The 22709-nt window shown below is 40.5% G+C and overlaps 1 protein-coding gene across 1 annotated transcript in view; it reads right to left on the reverse strand.

Moving 5' to 3' along the window:
• COL6A3 (collagen type VI alpha 3 chain) overlaps positions 1 to 13970 on the reverse strand; it is a 112622-nt gene extending 98652 nt beyond the window's left edge. Inside the window, exon 1 of the mRNA XM_075829613.1 lies at positions 13812 to 13970. The gene's annotated coding sequence lies outside the window, so the exon portion shown is untranslated. The remainder of the gene's footprint in view (positions 1 to 13811) is intronic.
• Between the last annotated feature and the right edge of the window lie 8739 nt (positions 13971 to 22709).

Consider the following 22709-nt stretch of genomic DNA (forward strand, 5'->3'; position numbering starts at 1 on the left):
TGTTTCTACATCTTGATTGGAGTCCACCTGTGGTAAATTAATTTAATTGGACAGGATCTGGAAAGACACCCCCCTGTCTATATAAGGTCTCACAGCTGACAATGAGTTTTAGAGCAAAAACCAAGCCATGAGGAGAAAAGAACTGCCTGTAGAGATCAGAAACAGGATTGTGCGGAGGCACAGATCTGGAGAGGGGTAAAAAAAAAAAATTCTGCTGCACTGAAAGTTCCCAAGAGCACAGCGGCCTCCATAATTCTTAAATGGAAGAAGTTTGGAAAAAACAGGATTCTTCCTAGAGTAGGCCGCCCCACCAAACTAATTAATCGGATGAGAAGGGCCTTGGTAAGAGAGGTGACTAAGAACCCAATGGTCACTCTGGCTGAGCTCCAAAGATCCTGTGTGCAGATGGGAGAAATTTCCAGAATGTCAACCACCAATCTGGGCTTTATGGCAGAGTGACCAGAAAGAAGCCCCTCCTCAGTAAAAGACACATGGAAGCCCAACTGGAGTTTGCAACAACGCACCTCAGGGACTCTCAGACTATGAGAAAAAAACATTCTGTGGTGTGATGAAACCAAGATTGAATTTTTTGGCCTCAATTCTAAGAGTCATGTCTGCAGGAAACCAGGCACTGCTCATCACCTACCCAATACCATCCCTACAGTGAAGCATGGTGGTGGCATTGCTGTGGGGGTGTTTTTCAGTGGCTAGGACAGGGAGACTGGTCAGGGTTGAGGGAAAGATGAATGGAGCAAAATACAGAGATATTCCTAATGAAAACCTGATCCAGGGTGCTCGGGACCTCAGACTGGGCGAAAGGTTAATCTTTCAACAAGAAAATGAACCCTAAGCACACAGCCAAGACAACACAGGAGTGGCTTAGGGACGACTCTGTGAATGTCCTTGAGTGGCCCAGCCAGAGCTCTGACTTGAATTCAATCGAACATCTCTGGGGAGACCTAATAATGGCTCTCCATCGACAGTCCCCATCCAACCTGATAGAACTTGAGAGGATCTGCAGAGAAGAATTTCAGAAAATCCCTAAATCCAGGTGTGCAAACCTTGTGGCACCATACCCAAGAAGACTGTAGGCTGTTATCACTGCCAAAGCTGCTCCAACTAAGTCCTGAGTAAAGGGTCTGAATATTTATGTCAATGCAATAGTTTAGATGACTACATTTTATTTTTACTTTGTCATTATGGGGTATTGAGTGTAGTGTGATGGGGGAAAACTTGAGTTTTTTCTATTTTTGCACAAGGCCTCAGATGTGAAAAAAATGAAAGGGTCTGAAGACTTTCCGAATGCATTGTACATGTAGACTTTGATAAATCTTTTATTTAAATAATTTTCACTTCCTGTTAAGCTTTCCTAAGGAGTTGTAAAGATTTCACAGTAAACTTACTCCTGGTGGCCTGGGAGATTCATCTCTCCTTTTTCGGGCATGTTACATATAGCTGTGTCTCTTCACACTTCTAGACTTGACCATCTGCATCCAGCTGCGTGTGTGGTAGACAGTTCAGCAACCACAATTGACAACCGATATATAAAATGTATAATCACTATTAAAAAAAAGCACTTGTATGTAACCATGTTGTTGATTTTCAAATATATTTGATGTTGGTGTAACTTTTTTTATTACGTTTAGACTATGGACTATGTCTTTACCTAAATTGCTATAAAATTAGTAGATTGTATAGTCACAGAAAAAACCGACCGAAATGTAAATTTTACTTCATATTGATAAAAAAGGAGGTTGCCATTTTAAAAAAGAGGGCGGGTAAAAAAATGCTATAGTGAAAAACAAACTGACCCTGTTAAATCCTACCAGGTCACCCTGCCTAAACAGAGCAATGCCCCTACTGAGGGAACGACCCCAACCTCCATACTATACCCTAGACGCCCTGTCAATGGCCTATCGGATTTGATAGTCTAGAGAAAGGTTGGGGTGTAAACACACAGTGAGATCTGGTGTGATACCAATAGGTCAAAAAAAGAAAAAAGAAAAAAACAGCAGTGCAGTATTCAGATAAATAACATATTGGCCTATATCCCTCAAGGATGGAGAAGGTGTATTGTAAAAAGTAATAATATACACATGTACTACAATACAGATCTCATTGGCGTTGTGTTTCTCTACTAGAAGAAGGTAATGCACATTAAAAATAAATTAGTACAGATAATAAACACAGTTCTGACGCGTTTTCCCTCGTAAAATGACAGGTTCATCAGGGAACTACACAATCCAAAAAAACAAAAAACAGATTGCCAACGGGATAAGTGGTACAACCTGACAGAAAAGCTGTATCAAGGAGCTGTTATAATGTATAAGCTGCAAAATATACTTCACAGGTGAACAGAGGAAAAACAGAAAACACTTCAGTAGCCACAGTGTTGTCTGGGTCACTCACGACCTCTGTCAACATGTCAAGTCTGCCACAGACCGCTGGTAGGTCTGATCATGTCCAGTGGAGATAGTGCAGAGATAAGGATGGAGATCCCTCACTGTGGATGGTAATGGATGTGCTGATGATAAGTACGGTCTGTATGATAACATGCTTCAGTACGGGACAGTATTCCCGTGGGAAGCAGGGAACCTAGCGTCATACCTTACGATGATCGAGGAGCCCGGCTCTCTGAACTGTGTCCGGTCCGGGAAATGCTGCCGACATGCAGTCCGTATATCACGGAACTAACACAGCCGTGTGAACTCAGCCTAAATGTAATGTGGAACAAGAACAACAGCTCAGCTGAGAAGCAGTAGGCCATACAAGATCATAGACCCAGACCACCAAGAGCTGATGAACACAAGACAAAAGGCCGGGGATTCACCTAGACTTTTTGTAATGCTATGATTGTTTTTAACTCTTGAGTGACAGCTGCAGTCCTCAAGATTGCATGCAACTCAATGTATTTATTTGGACTGCAGCTGCAGCTCAATAATTAACGGGCTGAAAGTCAAGTAAAAGACTGCTGAATCTGTAGTTCTTATCAAAATGCTACAACATTCTAGAAAAATGTGCCTTTTGGAAACAATTTAGCCCTTTTCTGCTTCAAAACATTAAATTCTGAATGCTGTATGTAAGGCCCTGTTCAGACCATGTTTGTGAGATCTGCTTAGCATATATGCTGGGAAAAGCTCTTGCGGGCTATCCAGTGGGATTCATCACAGCCCTTTGTTGAAGGTATACGTCGGGAACTTTTCCAGATTTATACATCAAAAGGAAGGCAACAGCTTGATGTGAACAGGGCCTAAAAACTGTAGAACTGTGTCTTTAAAAACATCAAACTAATTTTTTCTTAATTTTTTTTCCTTTTTTTGCTGGAATAGTGGTGCACTTAGGTAATGCATGCTTGTTACCCCTGTGGGGACATGTGTTATTACTTTGTGTGCTATGTGAGTGGATTTATTATTCCCACAACAAGTAGTGGTAAAGTTAAGGGCCTCAATGGATTTTGTTTGGTAAAATATTTGTAATAAACATTTCGTTTTGAAGACTGGTGGGTTAGTTAAACATTAAAGACATCTGTCAGAGAATAATCACAACCTTACTTATTAATGCTTCCCACACAGGGAGAATTTCCAGCTGACTCGGTTAACCCTTTCACTTCCAGAACAGTTCTGTAATTCATTTGTAGCTTCCAACATACAGTGTGCCAATGCCCAGTTCAATGAGAACGTTATCTTCACATACCAGTGACTAAGAAATGGCTGCAATTGTGAGCCAAAGTCATTTGGAGCCTATCGGAGAGCGATTTTAGCGATAGATTTTATTAATTTGAGCATGTTAATGCATTTAAATGGCGCCATGCATGCCACCACTATGTGGGCTACAATACACTTTTATATTGTGCCCCATTTGATGTCAGTATTTTACACCTGTGCCCATGTTCATGAGTACTAAAACTGGTAGTCCTCCGACAGCAGGCGTCAGGTTTGATAAGGATCATGTCAGATTTGGCTTATTTTAACATGCACGTTACTGGTGGAGTTGGGAGAGGAAGATGTCGCTAAAAAGCACATAATGCGCTAAGGTTTACAGTAGTCATTTATGTTCAGCTATGGGTCTGACCAGAACCAAAAAATACACACGGTGTCCAAGAGATTACAGAAATGGAGTTAGAAATGGCCCCAGAATACTTTAGTACAACCTAAGCACAACCTAAGAAGCATTTCACCTCGGACTCTTCATCACACAAACAGTATAATAAATCTATCCCACATGTATAAAAAATGAGCACCAATATAACAACTGGCATGAATATACTGTAACAACTTAGGCTTTTTTGGTTTGTAACTTTGTGTTAATTTGAAGAATGGAGCCCATGAATGGAGTTGTAGAATGGAACCCATTGGTGTATATAGAGGATGGGGGGGGGGGGGGTCACGTAGCAACAACGAAAAAAATAGGCACATAAACCATGACACATAAACCCTTGATGGAGCCCATTATGTATATTATAGTAAAATCCCTTGTTCATATATATAATTGGCAATTCTAAAGTGATGTGTATACAATTTTTTGCTTTCTGCTCATGTTCATTCCTGTTTCTGATAATATTGTGCTATTATTTTCATAATGGAAAGAAAGCAAATAATGAAAATTAGGTCTGTCCGTTTTTTCGCCTTTACTGTCATCTTTGTCCATTAATTAATTTAATGCATATAGAATACTCCGTTTCCTTAATCCTCCTCCCGACCTGCCATAATCAATGTAATGAGTGTTACACTTTGACCATTCATATGTTTTATCCCTTAGTTACCCATTTATTTTATTTTTCAGTAAAATCTATTTTTGATAGTTATTAGCAAAAATATAATGGTCTTAGTTTTACAATTTGCAGGGTGTCAGGAAAAGCGAGGGTTTTAGGGTGTTCAGCCACCTCAGCTTTAAACAAAATTTCACAGGCATGAATATTGAATTTTAATTGAACAATTAGTCATGTCCAAATGGTAAAAAATGTAATGGCTTCCAGAATAATTTTTGACAAATCTAGAAGAAGCAATGGGCGAGGAGCATCAAATAATTCCTGTTCTAAGTCCAGTAGTGTAATACGTCAACAGTCAGTCTGTAAATCCAGCGCTAAGTGTAATTTATTGCATAAAAGAGGACAGAATGTGAGTCATTATCCTAAACAGCCAAGGAATGACATGTTGCTTTTATCTGTAGTGAGGGTTTATAATGTAATAATCTACTTGGCACCATTTTCAGGGAAGATACAGTTTACTGGGAATAATTCCATACAAGTGCATCTCTACCTCTCTACTGTGCGTCAGTATTATGCAGCAGAGCTGAGTTCTAATGAACAGTAATGACAAATGATAATAGAAATATATAAACTACCCTTGAGGTTGGAGCTACACACAGACTTGTGTCATTCGCAAATTGCACTTGAAGGGAATGTGCAACAAAAGTGTATAAGGGGTGACATATATAAGGGGTGACATGGGGTGAAAAAGTTGCATGCAAATCACATGAGAGTTTAATGTACTCACAACTCAATGTACTATGGACTGTAACTATCATGCAGCAGTTGTTATCACGACTGTGTCTCTTATGTTCCGTAACCTACATACAAGGTTAAGGCCACGTTCACACGTGGCAGAATTTTTCCGCTACAAATGTTGGTGCAGATTCGGGGCAATTACGCAACGAAAATTTGCATATCTGACAGGTAATTCAGACGTTGCAGATATCACAGCGGACTTGCCAGAGATTTCAGTTTTTGCATTGCAAAGGCTGAAATCTGCAGTGAAATTCCACTGCTTCTCCGCAACATAATGTGCATGCTGCGGAGGGGAAATTCTGCACCGCAGCCTAAATTCCCCAAAGTTTTTTTCCACAACGTCTGAACTAAGTTTCCTAAAAATGTATTGAAACAAATGTAGAAAACGGCTGCTGCCGAATTCCACTGCGAACTGTCCGCTGCGGAATTCAACAGCAAATCCGCCACGTCTAAGAGTTCTACATATAAGTCCTAGAGTAGTCTAGAGAAAAAGTGACATTGCATTAAGAAATTGAAAAAACACTCGGATACAAAGAAGGAAAATCTCCTCAGGTCAGAAATCAACACTTTATTGTTTACAAGTAACGGAGACTTTGTCCATTCACTGATTAGTAATACACTTGGCAGAGAGACTGGAATATGTAATACTGCCCTCTGCTGATCTGAACCTGGAACTACATACACAGCAAAAAAAAAAAAAAAACACATATTGTAGGTCCCTCAAGCTGTAAACCAGCATACAGTCCTTAAACAATCATAAGCTTTACGGAAAATAGTAAGCTGATGGAAACAAGTCTTTATTCAGTAATCTATGGAGAGTGTCATTTGTATTGCCTTGGAATAGTCCCAATACACATAATGTTAAATAAAGTGTATAGAAGTGTATCAGCAATGTTCTACCTAGTTGTTATTATTAGGGTATGTTCCCACGGGCCAGTGAATCTCAGCAGTGCATTTAGTTCACTATAATTCTGGAAACGCAATGTAGCTACGGTTTTATCTGCAGAATTGCCGAAAAAAACGCAACAAAACACAGTTTGCTATTTTAAGAACGGAAATGTATGCTCCCCTTTCAAGTCTATAGGGAAAAAAAGCGGCATCCGCAGCATAGATTGACATGCTGCGGATTATAAAGTTGCCCCGCAGCTGAAATTCTGCTGGAATTATGTGCAGATTTTTGCTGCAGGGCAGGGATGAAATTTGTCACACTCTTATCTACTTTGCTGCTACTGTAAACGCTGCGGATTTTCTGCAGTGTGGCAGAAAATCCGTAGCGTATCCAGCCAGTGTGAACATACCCTAAGTATTGGTGTATTCACATTTGTGTCTGCTGCTTTGTAATTCAGGTCTGGCATATAAGGAGTTATCGTGGGTGTCTGGGACACAGGATTGCTGTGTCTGTCCTTGATGCCAGAATTTCTCTGCCCCTGAAAAGTCTCCATTTATGGAAAGCTACTGACTTCCCCGCGCACTCCAACAGGATAATAATTAACCCCTACATATATACGTGATACATGTTCCCTCTTTTATTTTATCGCAACAATAAACTAATATAGATAAGAAGAAATGTACATGTTGTGGAACATCATCTTTAAAAGTGTCTTAAAGTTTCAGCAAATAAAGGTTTCGAAATTTCCTATGTACTTTCTGTATCAATTCCTCGCAGTTTTCCAGATCTCCACATGCTGTAGTTAAATAGGAATATTTGGGGTATGTTCACACAAGGCGGATAAGCTGCATAAAAAAAATACAGCTTACCCGCCCTGATCGCCGCAGGAAATTCCGGCCGAAAAACCGCACCAAATTGTTGTGCAGTTTTTTTGTCCGGAATGTCCGATGTGGAAAACTGCACGTAAAGAAAAAAAAGTTTCATACTTACCCGTAGCCATGACAAAGCATCTCTCTGCTGTCCTGTAGCCCGGAGTTCTAGGATGACGTCACATGATACATCATCCCAGGAGGCCAGCCTGGGCGAAGAAGCACAGAATTCTCGATCAATATGCGATTTTTGCGGCAGAATTGCAGCTTTTCCGCCACAAAAATCGCAACACCTGCTATTTGTTGCGGGTTTTACCTCGCCATTGAATTAAATGGGGAAAACCCGCAACACAAAAGCGATTACGCAAATGTGGTTGACATGCTGCAGAGTAATAAAAACGCACTGCAGGTCAATTTCTAAGGGCTTTTTCCCGCTTATTATTCACACAGCGTGTTATCGCTGGGGGTCCTAGCGGTCCTATGGATAGGGGATACATGTGTTTTGTGGGACAACCTCTTTAACTAGGCTATAAGCTGTTTTTTTTAGGGGGGTTGGGGCTGTATAGCGCTATCTACAGGGAGGGGGCAGTATGGCGCTATCTAAGGGGGGGCTGTATGGTGCTATCTACAGGGGGTACTGGGTAGATTAGCTATGGTACCCAGTCTATCCTAGTTACGAAGTTATAAAGTACAATAAAATGAAAACATTTAGTAACTGATGTCATAGGATTATAAAGGGCCATTAGTACTGGTAAAAAGATATATTCCGTCGACTTTTTTGTAATAATCATATGATGGATTATCGCTACGACTTCTCTTTTTCCCCTCCGTCTCTTCAGCTTGTAAACGTGTATAGCGTTCTCTCTAACTATTTCTTGTTATCATTATGATAGAATCTGTTTGTCATTGACAGAGTTGTTCTTGTATTTTCATGATTCTTTCCACTGATTTATAAAACATTGATCAGTGCTGAACACAGAATATAATAGCTGTATGTGAAAAAATAATATCCTGTATTGGATACATCAGTCAGAGCTAATCAGGCAAAGGTGTGAATCACATATAAAAGCTGCCATATTGTTGAAGGCGTCTTCCCAAATATGGGTTATATGGCATGTGGTGTCTAATCGCTAGGAGGCCCACCGATCTCACGAATTAGTTGTTTTTGGTCTTGACTGTCGATTGAGAGGTAACCACCAAATAAGAGCACTTGCCAGTATCCAAAACTCCCATTGATTTAAAAGGACGGCGAAAGTGCACTGGCACCCAGGACTAAAACTGTCTTGCTCTTGAGATTGGTGTTTATCCTAGCAGCTGGAACCCAACTGATCAGATGTTTTGTTACATATCCTATTGACCTATTGATATGTCAAAATTTTCTTATTGGGAAACCTATCCCTTAAAGGGGTATTCCCATCTTGAACATTTATGGCATATCCATAGGATATGCCATAAATGTCCAATAGCTGTGGGTCCCACCTCTAGGACTCGCACCTATCTCTAGAATGGGATCCACTGACACCCATTTTACATTCTATTGCTGTTGCTGGACTCCGGCCACTGACTTTCCAGGTGGTGGGTTTTCTGAAATCAGCCAAGTGTGGGTTCCAAGGGCCTTGTTTTAGAGATAGGTGTGGGTCCCAGATGTGGGACCCACATCTATTGGACATTTATGGAATAGCCTGTAGATATACTGTAAATGTCAGTGATGCAAAATATAAAGTAATGGAGACAAATATGAAGAAGAAATGGCAATGTGGCAATTACTGTGGTGACAGAAATACCAATAAATACCCAAGTGTATAAGGATTTCATGCTTTAATGCAGTAAATCCTGGGCGGCAGCTACTCTACGCATTAATGCCAAAAAATCACAGCTGCACACATATTATTAAGTGGTTAGAATGAAAGACAAATGATAGTCCATGCTGCGGAAATAAAGAAATATCCAAAATGTCTGTCACTGGCCAACTGGATGGTTTTGGTTTTGATTGCCCATAATCAGCACGATGCAACTGGATGAAATTCACACTACTAAACTATTACTGTAAACGATTAGTATCAATTTGCCATTTCAAAAGTAATAAGTAATTTAGCAAAGTGATCAACCTGTGACATTGGCGGGAGTTTATCAACCTTTCAACACCAGAAAAGTCGCAAAAGGCCCAGTATGCGGTGAAAATGTAGTAAAATATAGAGCGTGACTTAACAAAAAACTGGTGTAAATTATAGCCAGTTAAGGCTCCTAGCTGGCTTAGATTTCAATCTGTGGCGCGTAGCAAGGTAGAGGCCCATGTCATTCTCCATAACGCGCCCCCCTACCAATCAGACTACCCCACTCTTCCCCATAGGACCAAAAATTTTTAAAAAAGTATGCTCACCCCACCGCCCCTCTTCTCCTTTCCCCACTGGGTCTCTCAGGCTCCCTCAGCATACCTTGGCTTATACAACATACTGATGCCGGGCAGTTTGGGGATCTTGTATGAGCCGCAGCATGCTGAGGGAGTCTAAGGAGATCCGGAGCGGAGAAGCGAAGAGGAGCGGTGAGGTGAGTATACATTTATTTTATTTTATGTCCGATGGGGAAGGGGAAATGGATGGCATAAAGCTGCAGCCAATGGTGGCGCACAGCAAGCGAAAAGATGCAACAGATTTATTAAGAGGCGTGGAGCAGAAACACCAGTCTAAGAAAATCCACCCAATTGACTCTCATTAGAAGTATATCCTGTAAATATGTATTTTGAATTAATTGAGTTTAAAGACTCCTAAACCCTCCTAACAGTGGTTTTATTGTAAGACAAGAAAAATATGGTGCAGTCATCGGGAGTGAGGTAGTATGTGGCTGGTTTGTGGATTAGGGTGGGGTATATACTCGCCCTTACACTCTAATTTTCCCACTGGTGACACATTGACATAGGTCAGACGAGGGAAAATGTGACAGTTGTGACTTAAAAGTTATATTTATATTGCAAATCCCAACAGTTTGTATTAGTCAAGCCCTCTTATGTTCTTGAAAAAAGTCAATCCTGTGTTCTGTATATGCCCAATCTGTAGTCCTATATACTGTAAATACCCAATTCTGTGCTCTGCACATGCCCAATAAGTAGTCCTGTATATACACCCAATCCTGTGTTCTGGACAGGGTAGCTATAAGGGGTCCAGAGGAAGCATGCACATCTAAGCCCTGGTGCTTCAGGGGGCCAAAAGGCCCCTTGTCACATAAGACAGCAGTATTATAAATGGCATGTGGTAGGTGGGAGTTGGGCCATGTTACAGATTTTCTATTGGAGCCCAGGAGCTTCAAGTTACAGTATGTCTCGGGTCATGGATATAGCCAATCCCACTGACCTGACGTATTCAGGTTTCAGCGTAAGATACAGCTTCTATGTATGCAGGATACATAGAATCTCAAAAAGTTAACTTTTTTTTAAAAATAAAAACCAATTACAAAGTTGCATTAAACACTATAATACACAGTTGTAGTAAAAAAAAAAGGAAGAAAAAAAAAGTCTTCAAAGTTTGATTAACTCTAGTAACATAATGATTGCCCCTTCCAAACCAATGGTGGTTTGAAACCTGACTATTTCAGCTATAGCTCTGACAAGTATATTGAATGTAGAATAGGCAATTTGTTTTATCCTGTATAGTATAATATGATTTGTAAAGGTCAATACCACTGCTAGATATAAAAAGGAAAGTGTTCAGTGTTCCTTCCTTTGCAACTACACACTGAGCATATTTTCAGATAAGAGTAATATTTATATTACCTATCACCCCCTCCTTCTGTGGTAATTTACTTTAATTTGTACTTTTGGCTGTTCACATTGCAATGTCTGTGCGTTGCCAGAGTGATGACATAAGCAGAAGAACGTTATACCAGCATGGGTGCGGTCTTACTAGCAGAAGAACCTGCTTTACACCGCTAGAAGAAAAAGCCAATTTGGAAGGCGGGAATTTTAAAACATAACTTCCATTTCATTTCATAAGTAAAACTCTCAACAAGTCGCAACATGTACCTGACGTGGCATCTAGAAGAAGACACACATGGATCTAAACACTCTATTCTGGTCAACATGATATATGTCCTTGATATCCGATACAGCAGCAAGGGGGAATTTATCAACATTTCTACGCCAGTATTCTGGCCTAGAAAGGTCGCAAAAGGGCCCAAAAGTTTTTTGGCCTTTTTATGTCGCCATCACCACTTTTGTTAAAGGGCGTGGCATGTTAAAATGGGGTTGGACCACAGCAGAACCGACGCCGCTGGCGTAAGCGATAGTAGAAATCTACACCAGCTCCCGTAGGAAACTCCAGTCTTAATAAATTTACAAGCATGTGCATTTAACCTTTTTCAAAACTCCAACTTCACCAATTATATATAATGTCAGGGTTCTTCTCAGTGGCATATGACAAGGGGACTCAACTAGATCCAATGGTTCCAAAATGTGATGCCACCGATCCTAACCAAAATATCTGTACCAACTGTATTTCAGACTGCTAGGACCATTAAACAATATAACTAGTGGTAAGGCAGGTGAGGGTAGTACCATGGGGTAGCAGATATGTCCTACTTTAATTTCTCTGATAACAAATATGTTCAAATAGAAACGGTGAAAGGTTTCAGGAAAACAATTTAAATACCTGCCTTTTATGATGCTAACTACTGCTATAATAGGTTGCCATATGAGACAGCAGAACAGTAGGACCCACCCCTGTACATGATGTATGAATAGTATGTAAGGGTGTGTATCATGGGGCTACAGCGATCAACGTAGAATGTGTATGAGGCCGTGGATTTGTTACGCTGATGCTAAAATCAAACATTTAACACAAACTTTATGAATAAAACCAGATCATAATCACTGCAATAGATCTGTCAAACTGTGTCACACCATATATCTATCTATCTATCTATCTATCTATCTATCTATCTATCTATCTATCTATCTATCTATCTATCTATCTATCTATCTATCCAGAATAGTGTTCCCTAATCAGTGGCTCGGGAGCCACAAGTACGTTTTTTGGTCACCCAAATGTTGGCAGTTTTAGATACTATTGTGCACTTGTCGCACTAGTTTTACTAAGACTTGGCACAAGGGTCAAACCCATATCACTAGAATTTAGCAATAGATGGTCATATTTTTATGGCTTATTCCTGTTAACATTCAGAGTGGCACAACACCATCTGTCATATTTAAAAGTGGCTTGCAACCTACAAAAGGTTGGGGACCTCTGATCTAGAGAAACAGAATATACTATGTATCTGTATTGTTTTAATCAACATACACTAACAGGATCCTGATATGTATAATTATGTGGGCTTGAGGTAGGCAGCGTATGGTTCACCAGCTACCGTAAAACTATATGTTTCAGCAAATACTACATATTTCCAGCACTTAGGCAGTGGTGGAAATTGTAGTCCTGTCATATGGTGAACCATAAATTTCCCAACGTGGTCTTTTATGTGATACGTCAGAATAGAGGTGATATACTGTAAGTGATCATCAGTGCCTCAGTGCACTTCAATACTATTAACGTGTAAACACAAACATGATCACAAGACAATGATAAAAAAGATACAAAAATGAAAAATAAAATGCAAAAATAAAATAAAAACAGCAAACAAAATGTACAAACAACACAATGATCAGTGACAAACAGTAGAACATGAAACACATAAAACACCTCCAAATAATTAGGGAATAGAAATGCTAAGAAGCCAAGAAAAAAGATCATTGATCAGGTATAGCACCTAATAAATCAGAATATTCAGGCATTCATAAGGTAAGACATAGACAAGATGATAAAACCATAGAAAGAGCAGAGCAAAATGAGAAAGTACTAATTTATATTGCATTTTAAATCCTACAAAAGGAATTCCTAGAAGACAAGACACACCCACATGGCAATGAGGGACTAGTGAGAGCCAGCATACACATCTGTCTCCGGAATTCCTCCCCACTGCAGTGTTCTGCATCTTGTCAATTTAACCATCTCATTGCACAGGGGGGAAAAATAATCACATTTGGCCCAATGGAATAAAGTGTCAAGTTTCAAGCCATATCAATTATCAACATACTAGATATTGGACCTATACCTGATCATAAAATATGTACGCATGCTCAATTTATACTGCATCTGTACTAGTATACAATTTCTAACACTAAGCATTTCATTTCTTTACTGTACCGTATTATCTTGCATTATACTGTATTAGTCTGTCTGCCCCCATATCCCCTTTTATTCCCTGCAAAGAGGATCCCTACTACTGTATAAGTACAGTAGCAGCATCTAGTAGTGTCGCTCATTGACAGCTACAGATGTAACCGGGTTGCACAGTTTGTATACTATGATAACGGTGTTAAGATTTACCTATCTGGTAGCTGAAAAACGCAGCTCTTGCCTTTTCTGTATTTATGCTGATTTTGCTCATTCATAATAGTAAAATACATGCATCAAGAGCTCCCATTCCTCAGTAATATGCATATGATCCTAAATAATTATTTGCTCTATTATTTAAGTTATAAGCATCTTTCCTTTCATACCCCTGAGCAGAAGCGATAGAAGATAACTTGTCAGCTTCACGCGTGTGTGCCAGTCATGTTCCTCAGGCAGGATCCCTCTGATGCTCTGCAGGGCAGAGTTGTTTCTCTTATGGGTGATGGGAAAGACAGTAGTGAGGCGTCCAGCTGCAGAGATTGAAAGAAGGAGCATAGGACTGAAAGAGGGAAATTCAGTCCCCCACAATCCCTGCCCAAATGAGAAGCAGTTCAAAATACCCTCCCTCTCCTCCACTGAACCTGCCCTCTCCCCCTTCCCCTCTTTCCTCTAAACCTGCCCCCCTCTTCAAACTGTTCCCATCTGGCTTCTATCACAGACTGATGTCATTACTTTATGTTTAACCCTCAAACCAACCGCTCTGGAACTTATGTATCATAACCACCTCCAAATCCCCTGATTTCGTCAATGAAGCAAAACCCAGGTGGTCTGTTCTGGACAGGATTGTCTAATCTGTATATTTCTAACAGTTCATGAGTAGAGTGGAAATAAACAGCACAGACTGGAGAATATGTAGTAACATGCTGCAATTACGTTCTTTAAATAAAACTTAACTGTAAAAAAAAACATTATGGCAAAAAAATCCATGACAAAAAAGTACTGAGGCCCCACATGGTATTCCATGCCATTTCACATGAAATTATCCTTAGTGCACATCAATAGACACTCAATGTTAAAGTGAGAGATAAGCGGGAGTCATCTGGCTGATAAGCTGAGAATTAGGCGTCTTGAATGCATCTCCCAGCCCCCCTCCCCGCTTCCTTAATTCTGCAGTCACTGTCTTCCTTCGGTGTGAACGAGCCAAAATTGGCCTGTAGGAAGCTCACAGAACTTGGCAATATTTCTTTGCACGTCTTGGCTACTGATGTTAAAAAAAAAGTTAAACAAATACAATGTGTGAACTTTGAGGAATTTTTCAAAGATAGGTATCTTCAGAGACGAGACACATCTTTAGTTAAAGGGTTATGCTATAAATGCCTCATAGGAGTGGGTACCAACTCTGGGAACCTTACCTTTCGGAAAGAAGGGGCCGGCGACTGCTATGGGCAGAGTGACAGTTGTAAGTCGTCAAACCGGTGTCACAAAATCACCGTTCTCCCGATAGATGAGTCTCAAAAGTAGGTATGCCATAAATATTTAAGCTGAGAATATCTCTTTAAAATAAGGTTACACAAATGTTCACAGAAAAAACATGACCTGAGGTAAGAAAGGCAAAGTTTGTTCAAAGTTCACTGAAAAGTGTGGGTCTCACCTTTGGGACCCTTACCTATCATGAGAACATGGGTCCTGTTACTTCTATAGGGAAAAAGTAAATTAGCGAACGTGGTTCATGGGACAACCATTCTCCTGATGGGTGAGGGCCTCAGTGGGGGATATGCCACAAATGTTTAAGCCGAGAATATCCCTTTAAAAAAAGGTTGCACAAATGTTCATAGAAGAAACATGACCTGAGGTAGGAAGGGCAACGTTAACTCCCTAGAATGAAAAATGTGAAGTTATGCCAAAGGTAATTCGTCATGACACAATGACCATGGGCTTTTTTGACTTTGGAAACACCTCTACAAATGAGATGTGCAGTTAGACACAGCTGCCAAGTTAAAAAAAAATCTAAAGGACGTGGTTTAGATCTTGAAATATCAGGTGTGGGGCCAATCGAGGTTTCCCACAAATCCAAACTTTGGCTGGACATTCCTCTTGCATGGCCCAATAGGTGACAAAAATATTTGCATAAAAAGGTACCTTCTGATCAATAGAAAATTTGGATATTCTCTTTAATGAATTTCTTTTAAAGAGAGTCTCAGAAATCTAACATTTTGTAATAAAATGTTTTGCAGTAAAAACTGTTTTTAATTTCTCAATTGTCTCCTAATATGGCTTCCTAAATAGAATACTGTAGTTGTTCTGTGACTTTGTCTACTGTATAGGTAACCGCCTTGATTCCTGGTGTCTACTTACTAGGTGCATCTGTTTCTGGTGTCCTATGGCTCTGGTGTCCATTGTCCAGTGAGGATCGGTTGTTTAGCTCCTCAGTCCTTCATATCTAGGGGTTTGGGGCTTCCATTCCTGGCTTTGTACCCTACTCTATGGTGTTCAATGGTACAATTGGTCAGTATTATTAATATTATTTCTCCCCTTCTTGGTATACTATGGTTCAGTGACTAGTACTTCAGTGTTACAGTACTTGGTTCCAATATTTTTTGTGCCCTATTCTTTGTGCTTTTTGTGTCTGTGAATAGTGTTCTGGTGTGCCAGGTAGATGTTGCTGTCCTGTGGCTCGGTACTAGATTCCCTTGTTTTTAGTAATTTATTGCTGTCACAGCGCGAGGTGTGGACCCACTGAGCCGTACCACGTAGCGGGGAAGCAGCTGGCCAACAAGGTACAAAACAATGTTTATAGTCCAGAACGGGTACCTGAGGCAATGTAGACAGTAGCGGAAGACACGACTTGACTTTCACAGCAGGTGGCACCATGGATGTAGCGGAAGACACGACTTGACTTTTACAGCAGGTAGCACCGTGGATGTAGCGGAAGACACGACTTGAGTTTCACAGCAGGTGGCACCGTGGATGTAGCGGAAGACACGACTTGACTTTCACAGTAGATTCGATAGCACGGGATACAGGGTACAGGCAGCAGAAACAGGTAACACTGGAAACTGGAAAACACTGGGAGACCATTTGCAAGACCAACTTAGGTAGACAACAATGCTCAGGCAAGGATCAAGTGGGTGGAGCCCCATCTTATAGTACAGCAGCCATTTGGGCTAATTATAGAGCGATGACAGCTGGACGCGTACTGGCCCTTTACGGCTGTTCACGCGCGCGCCCTGCTGGAACCTGTCCGAGGACCCGGAAGTGAGTGCCGGCATCTCCCTGGAGAGAGATGACGCCGGGAAGACAGATGTCCATGGCCGGGGCCGTCAGAAGGTAAGTCTAAACGACGGCCCTCAGCCAAAGACGTTACAATTGCCCTGGACAGCCCCTGGTTTTCAATCATAATTTACCTGTCTGCACACGATAGCATTATGGCTCAGTTTTGTAAGAAGCTGTAAAAGAGGTGAATGGGTCCTCTACTGTACCGCCATATTCCTCCGGTTTCATACTAAGCTACACAGAGGTATTTTTCTGTCAGATTTCGCACTATCCGATAAAAAAAACAAAAACATGGCATGCTCCATCTGACTCTGTTTGTTCAGACACATACGCCCCCTAGAGTATTATACACAACAGAATCTATACAGCAGCACACTGGGGCTGTGTGGCTCCGTTCTAGGAAGCCGTAGGGCCTCCGTGAACTGCCGTGCAGGCTCCGTGCACACGTCTCCGCTATTAAAGGGAAGATTCATGCAATCCACCATGAAGCCTTATATTCCTACACTAATCTTCGCATCAGAGCTCGGTGCAAGAAGGAAAAAAGTATCAGCCATTTGACAACTGCTTCCATTATTCTATGCAGCAGGAGCCTCCCTGAACTAAAATAATCTCAGCGTCTAAATGTTTTCATCGTTATTTAAGACATTCTAAGGCATGAACATTACTCAAGTAATGGAGTATAATTACCTATGTAAGAAAGTTTGTCATAGAAAAAACAGACTACATAATTGGAAATGATTTTTGGAAATTGCAGGCACACAATTTATTGAATGGGACTTCAGTACCTCCCCCTCCTTATTGATACTTAATATATGTGGGACAATTACTTGCTAATCTTTTTCTCAGAGGTATTTTATTTGCTGGTATATTAGAATCATAAGGATACAGGACAATTTCAGACTACCTCGGACTACCATTAGACATTGCCGCTGTGGTCATAGCTATGGCCTAACAGAATAGAACTATAAAGCTAAACTAGGCAGCCAATACTGAGGAAGAAAATAATTATCATGTTGGTCAAGCCTGGGATCAGATTGTAGCTTTCCAACATGAATAGGGTGGCTCAAACAAAATGGAGTGGGTAGAAGGACCTGCTGCATTAAGTGTAAGGGCCAAAGTGCATTGGCTCTGCCTTGATAACCTGCAACTGTTGTCTAAAATACCTGGAAGAGGTGAAGCCTCTGACCAGACCCTAGCAAACAAGATGTCAGCCACTGTGGCGAGTCACTGAGAGCACGTCACTGCATCACATCACCTGCACCGGGCCACTGACAGTACAAGCCGGAAGAGGCTTCAGTAAACCACTACAATCCGAGATGACGTCACTGTGAGTCAAAACCTTTCACATTATTGTGTTAAAAAATGCACCGCTAAATAGATATAATAATTTTTTTTCATGTTTGATTGAACGTTTAGAAATGGTAATACAATTAACTATGTTCAGGAGGGGGGAGCATATGCGAAACATCTGCACTGGGTGCCCCAATGTGTTAAAAGTGCTCTGAAAAAAAGGTCTGCATAATAGATTGTTCAAGTCTAATAGTTATTTGGGTTGTCCCACTATTAAATATCATATTTATTGTTTAGATCATAATTAATGAACTATGTTTTCTATTTACATGCTGTTAAAATAATGATCCAGTGAATAGTTGACATTTACTTACATAGTATGACACCAACTGGTGTTTAAAGTGTATAGCAGTGTGTAAATCCACCTAATGACTGGAGTACTGGTGGATACAGATGCTCAGTCACCCCTCCCATAGCCAGGTATCTGCATAGTGATCCTCTGTTCACTGCAGAGCAGCCTATCAAAATAGTTTTCTGCCCTGCTTGTCAGGGAAGAAGCAAAGCCCCTGCAGTAGCATTGCAGGATAGCTGAGAAGACTTCTTCTGCAGGGGAAGTAAGAAAAGACTATATTGTCAGCTTCCAGAAGTGGAAGGAGCCTGAATCTGCTCAGAGCCCCTTCCCCAACAGCACAGATTAGAAGAAGCCCAAGACCTCACATGGAAGCAAACAATTATGGAAAAGGTATTTTTTATGCTATTAACACTGGAAATTATTTTCTAACAGCTATTAACAGCATTTCTAGACTTTTGATATGAAAATGCTTCATGGGATACCCCTTTAAGAGACTTTGCCACTGATGGAGGCTGAATAGCAGCAACCATTCAATGCAAAATCTGCAAGTAAAGTACAGTACAATATAGGTGAATGGGGCTTAACAAAACCCTAGTACAAGCAGCATAAAAAAATCAGTTAATGTTTAAAGGAATACTGCAAAATACGCATGTAACACATGCTGGCTTTGTCTTCGATTTCAACTCTGCAGCTGATAAAATCCGATGTGTGGGCACATGGCCTAATGCTAGTGAAAGGCACAAAGCTTAAAGAGGCTCTGTCACCAAATTCTCAAATCCCTATCTCCTATTGCATGTGATCGGCGCTGCAATGTAGATAACAGTAACTTTTTTTTTTTTTTTTAAAACGTTCTGAGCTATTTTATATATATGCAAATGAGCTTTGAAATGGACAACTGGGCGTGTTTTTTTTTCGTATGTCCAACTGGGCGTGTATTGTGTTTTTAACTGGGCGTGTTTACTTGTTTTACTAACTGGGCATTGTGAATAGAAGTGTATGATGCTGACGAATCAGTGACCAATCAGCATCATGCACTCCTCTCCATTCATTTACACAGCACATAGTGTTCTTACTAGAACGATGTGCAGCCACATACACAAGTGTCCTGATAATGAATACACATGACCTCCAGCCTGGACGTCATGTGTACTCAGAATCCTTCTGAATCTTCTGAATCTTTTCTGTGAGATTGCAGCAAGGGAAACAAAATCTCGTTTACCTCGTAATCTCGCGAGATTATGCGTGGCTTGCTGGAATCTCACAGAAAAGATTCAGAAGTGTCAGGATTCTGAGTACACATGACGTCCAGGCAGGAGGTCATGTGTATTCATTATCAGGACACTTGTGTATGTGGCTGCACATCGTTCTAGTAAGAACACTATGTGCTGTGTAAATGAATGGAGAGGAGTGCATGATGCTGATTGGTCACTGATTCGTCAGCATCATACACTTCTATTCACAACGCCATGTTAGTAAAACAAGTAAACACGCCCAGTTAAAAACACAATACACGCCCAGTTGGACATATGAAAAAAAACACGCCCAGTTGTCCATTTCAAAGCTCATTTGCATATATATATAAAATAGCTCATAACTTGGCCAAAAATGAAAGTTTTTAAAAAAAAAAACATGTTACTGTTATCTACATTGCAGCGCCGATCACATGCAATAGGAGATAGGGGTTTGAGAATCTGGTGACAGAGCCTCTTTAAAGTCACCACATTCTAAATACCCTATCTTGTACATAATGTGATTGGCGCTGTAATGTAGATAACAACAGTGTTTTTTATTTAGAAAAACGATAATTTTTGACGTCATACACTTCTCTCCACTACGCCCACTTGGTCAAAAAGTAAAACACGCCCAATAGTCCATTAAGAAACTCATTAGCATAAAGTTAAAATAGGTCATAACTCCGTCAAAAATTATCGTTTTTCTAAATAAAAAACACTGCTGTAATCTACATTACAGCGCCGATCACATCATGTACAAGATAGGCCACTTATAATGTGGTGACAGAGCCTCTTTAAGCTCTAGAAGCAAGATGACCAGATTCAGCAGAGAGAGCCCATGGGACCACAAGGTAGTACACGGGTGATACTGCCAGTTACTGCTTGTCTGGGCGCAACTGAATCTTTGATTTCCCATTAGGGATGAGACCCAGAGCCCTGACCAATGTGAGAGGAGAAATTGAAGTTGTCTACGTTAAAATAAAATGAAGTGTTATAGACCCACTTTGCAGTTGTAGACTGCAGTATGCCTTCATTGCACCACTATCATAGCATGTTTTACATGCTGTTTCTTCAGTAGTATTGGCATGTTTTGGGTTGTTTTTGGCAGGCTTTTTAAATAAACTGAAGAAGGAAATGTTCCCAGACCTGTTTCATGTGAACATGAGTGTCCCTCACAACTTTAACTGCTAAGATCAAGCAGAGGGAATAAACCCCCCACCCATTACTCATTGCAGGTTGAAGTTGTATATTATCATTATTACCAATTCATGCAGACATAAAATAGTCCCAGGTGACAAGTTATAACTAAGTTGAAACAATCGTTGTAAACTAAAAATGAACCATACACCAATTTGAAACCAATAAATACTTCCAGAGGCAGTTCTAGATACACCCACCTGAAGTTTTTCTCAGTAAACATCTAACAAGTTACAGATATATATATCAGTGTGTCATACAGAGTTACACTTGGTGGAAAGACATTAGACACAGCGCTGTAGTTAAAATTGATTTTCGTCTAAGTGATCCACTAGGCTTTACCATGTCCAATCCATGACTCCTCTATAAGGACCATGGAGTAGAATGTAAGGGTATGTTCACACGCAGTGTATTCAGACGTAATTCAGGCGTTTTACGCCTCGAATTACGCCTGAAAAAACGGCTCCATTACGCCTACAAACATCTGCCCATTGCTTTCAATGGGTTTTACGGTGTTCTGTTCCCACTAGCCTTTATTTTACGCGTCGCTGTCAAAATACGGCGCGTAAAAAGACACCCACTCAAAAGAAGTGCATGTAATTTCTTGGGCCGTTTTTGGAGCCGTTTTTCATTGACTTTATTGAAAAACAGCTCCAATAACGTCCATAAAATATACGCCGCGAAAAACGCAAGTTGCTACAAAAACGTCTGAAAATCAGGAGCTGTTTTCGCCGGAAAACAGATCCGTATTTTGAGACGTTTTTGGTCACTGCATGTGAACATACCCTAATTGTGCATTGTCACCCTCATTAGATGGGAAGTTGTGCTGTACTACACTTATTCTTCACATGACTATTGAGAATAAAGGGATTCTCTCACCTCCGAAAACACTCTAAACTACAATAATCAATTAATAGCTTAAAATACGCTGATTCCGAATCTGTACCTTTTCTCTTTCTACTCACTTGCTTTCCCGCACTATAAGCCCGCAAACGGACCATGCACTGCATGCTGATGACAAGTCCTAGGAGTCCTCTCCATAATATCTGTCACCAGATTATAAGTGCCATATCTCCTATATAATGTGATTGTCGCTGTAATGTAGATAACAACACTGGTTTTTATTTTGAAAAACGACAAATTTTGAGCAAGTTATGAACAATTTTAGATTTATGCTAATTAGTTTCTTAATAGACAACTCGGCTTTTATTTACTTTTTACCAACTGGGTGTTGTAAAGAGACCAATCAGTGTCATACACTTCTCATCGTTCCAGCCCAGCTGGTTTCACTGCCCACACAGTGTGATCTCGCTGTGAATGACAGCACACTCGGTGCTGTCACTTACTCACACATATCGAAGTGTCTTGAGAGTGAATAGACATTGCCTCCAGACAGTTTCTGTGGGACTTACTCACACAGCACAGTGTGATCTCACGAGATCACGCTGTGCTGTCCTTCACAGCGTGATCTCGTGAGATCACGCTGTGCTGTGATTTAAGTCCCACAGAAACTTTACCGAAGTGTCGGGAGTGTGACTAAACATTGCATCCTGGCTGGAGGCAATGTCTATTCACTCTCAAGACACTTCGGTAAAGTTAATGTGTGAATAAGTGACAGCACAGCGTGATCTCGCGAGATCACGCTGTGCTGTCATTCATAACGAGATCACGCTGTGTGTGCAATGAATCTAGCTGGGCTGGAATGATGAGAAGTGTATGACGCTGATTGGTCAGCATCATATACTTCTCTTTACAACGCCCAGTTGGTAAAAAGTAAAAAAACGCCCAGTTGTATATTAAGAAACGAATTTGCATAAATCTAAACTTCAATTGAAGTAGATAATGAGAGGTGTATCCAGCACTCGATATAAAAAAATTATGGTTTATTCGGTCATTTTAAAACATAAAGATTAAAACAAAAATCCTGGGACCACGCTTAC

Source organism: Rhinoderma darwinii, chromosome 6 (assembly GCF_050947455.1).
Source record: "Rhinoderma darwinii isolate aRhiDar2 chromosome 6, aRhiDar2.hap1, whole genome shotgun sequence".
NCBI lineage: Eukaryota > Metazoa > Chordata > Amphibia > Anura > Rhinodermatidae > Rhinoderma > Rhinoderma darwinii.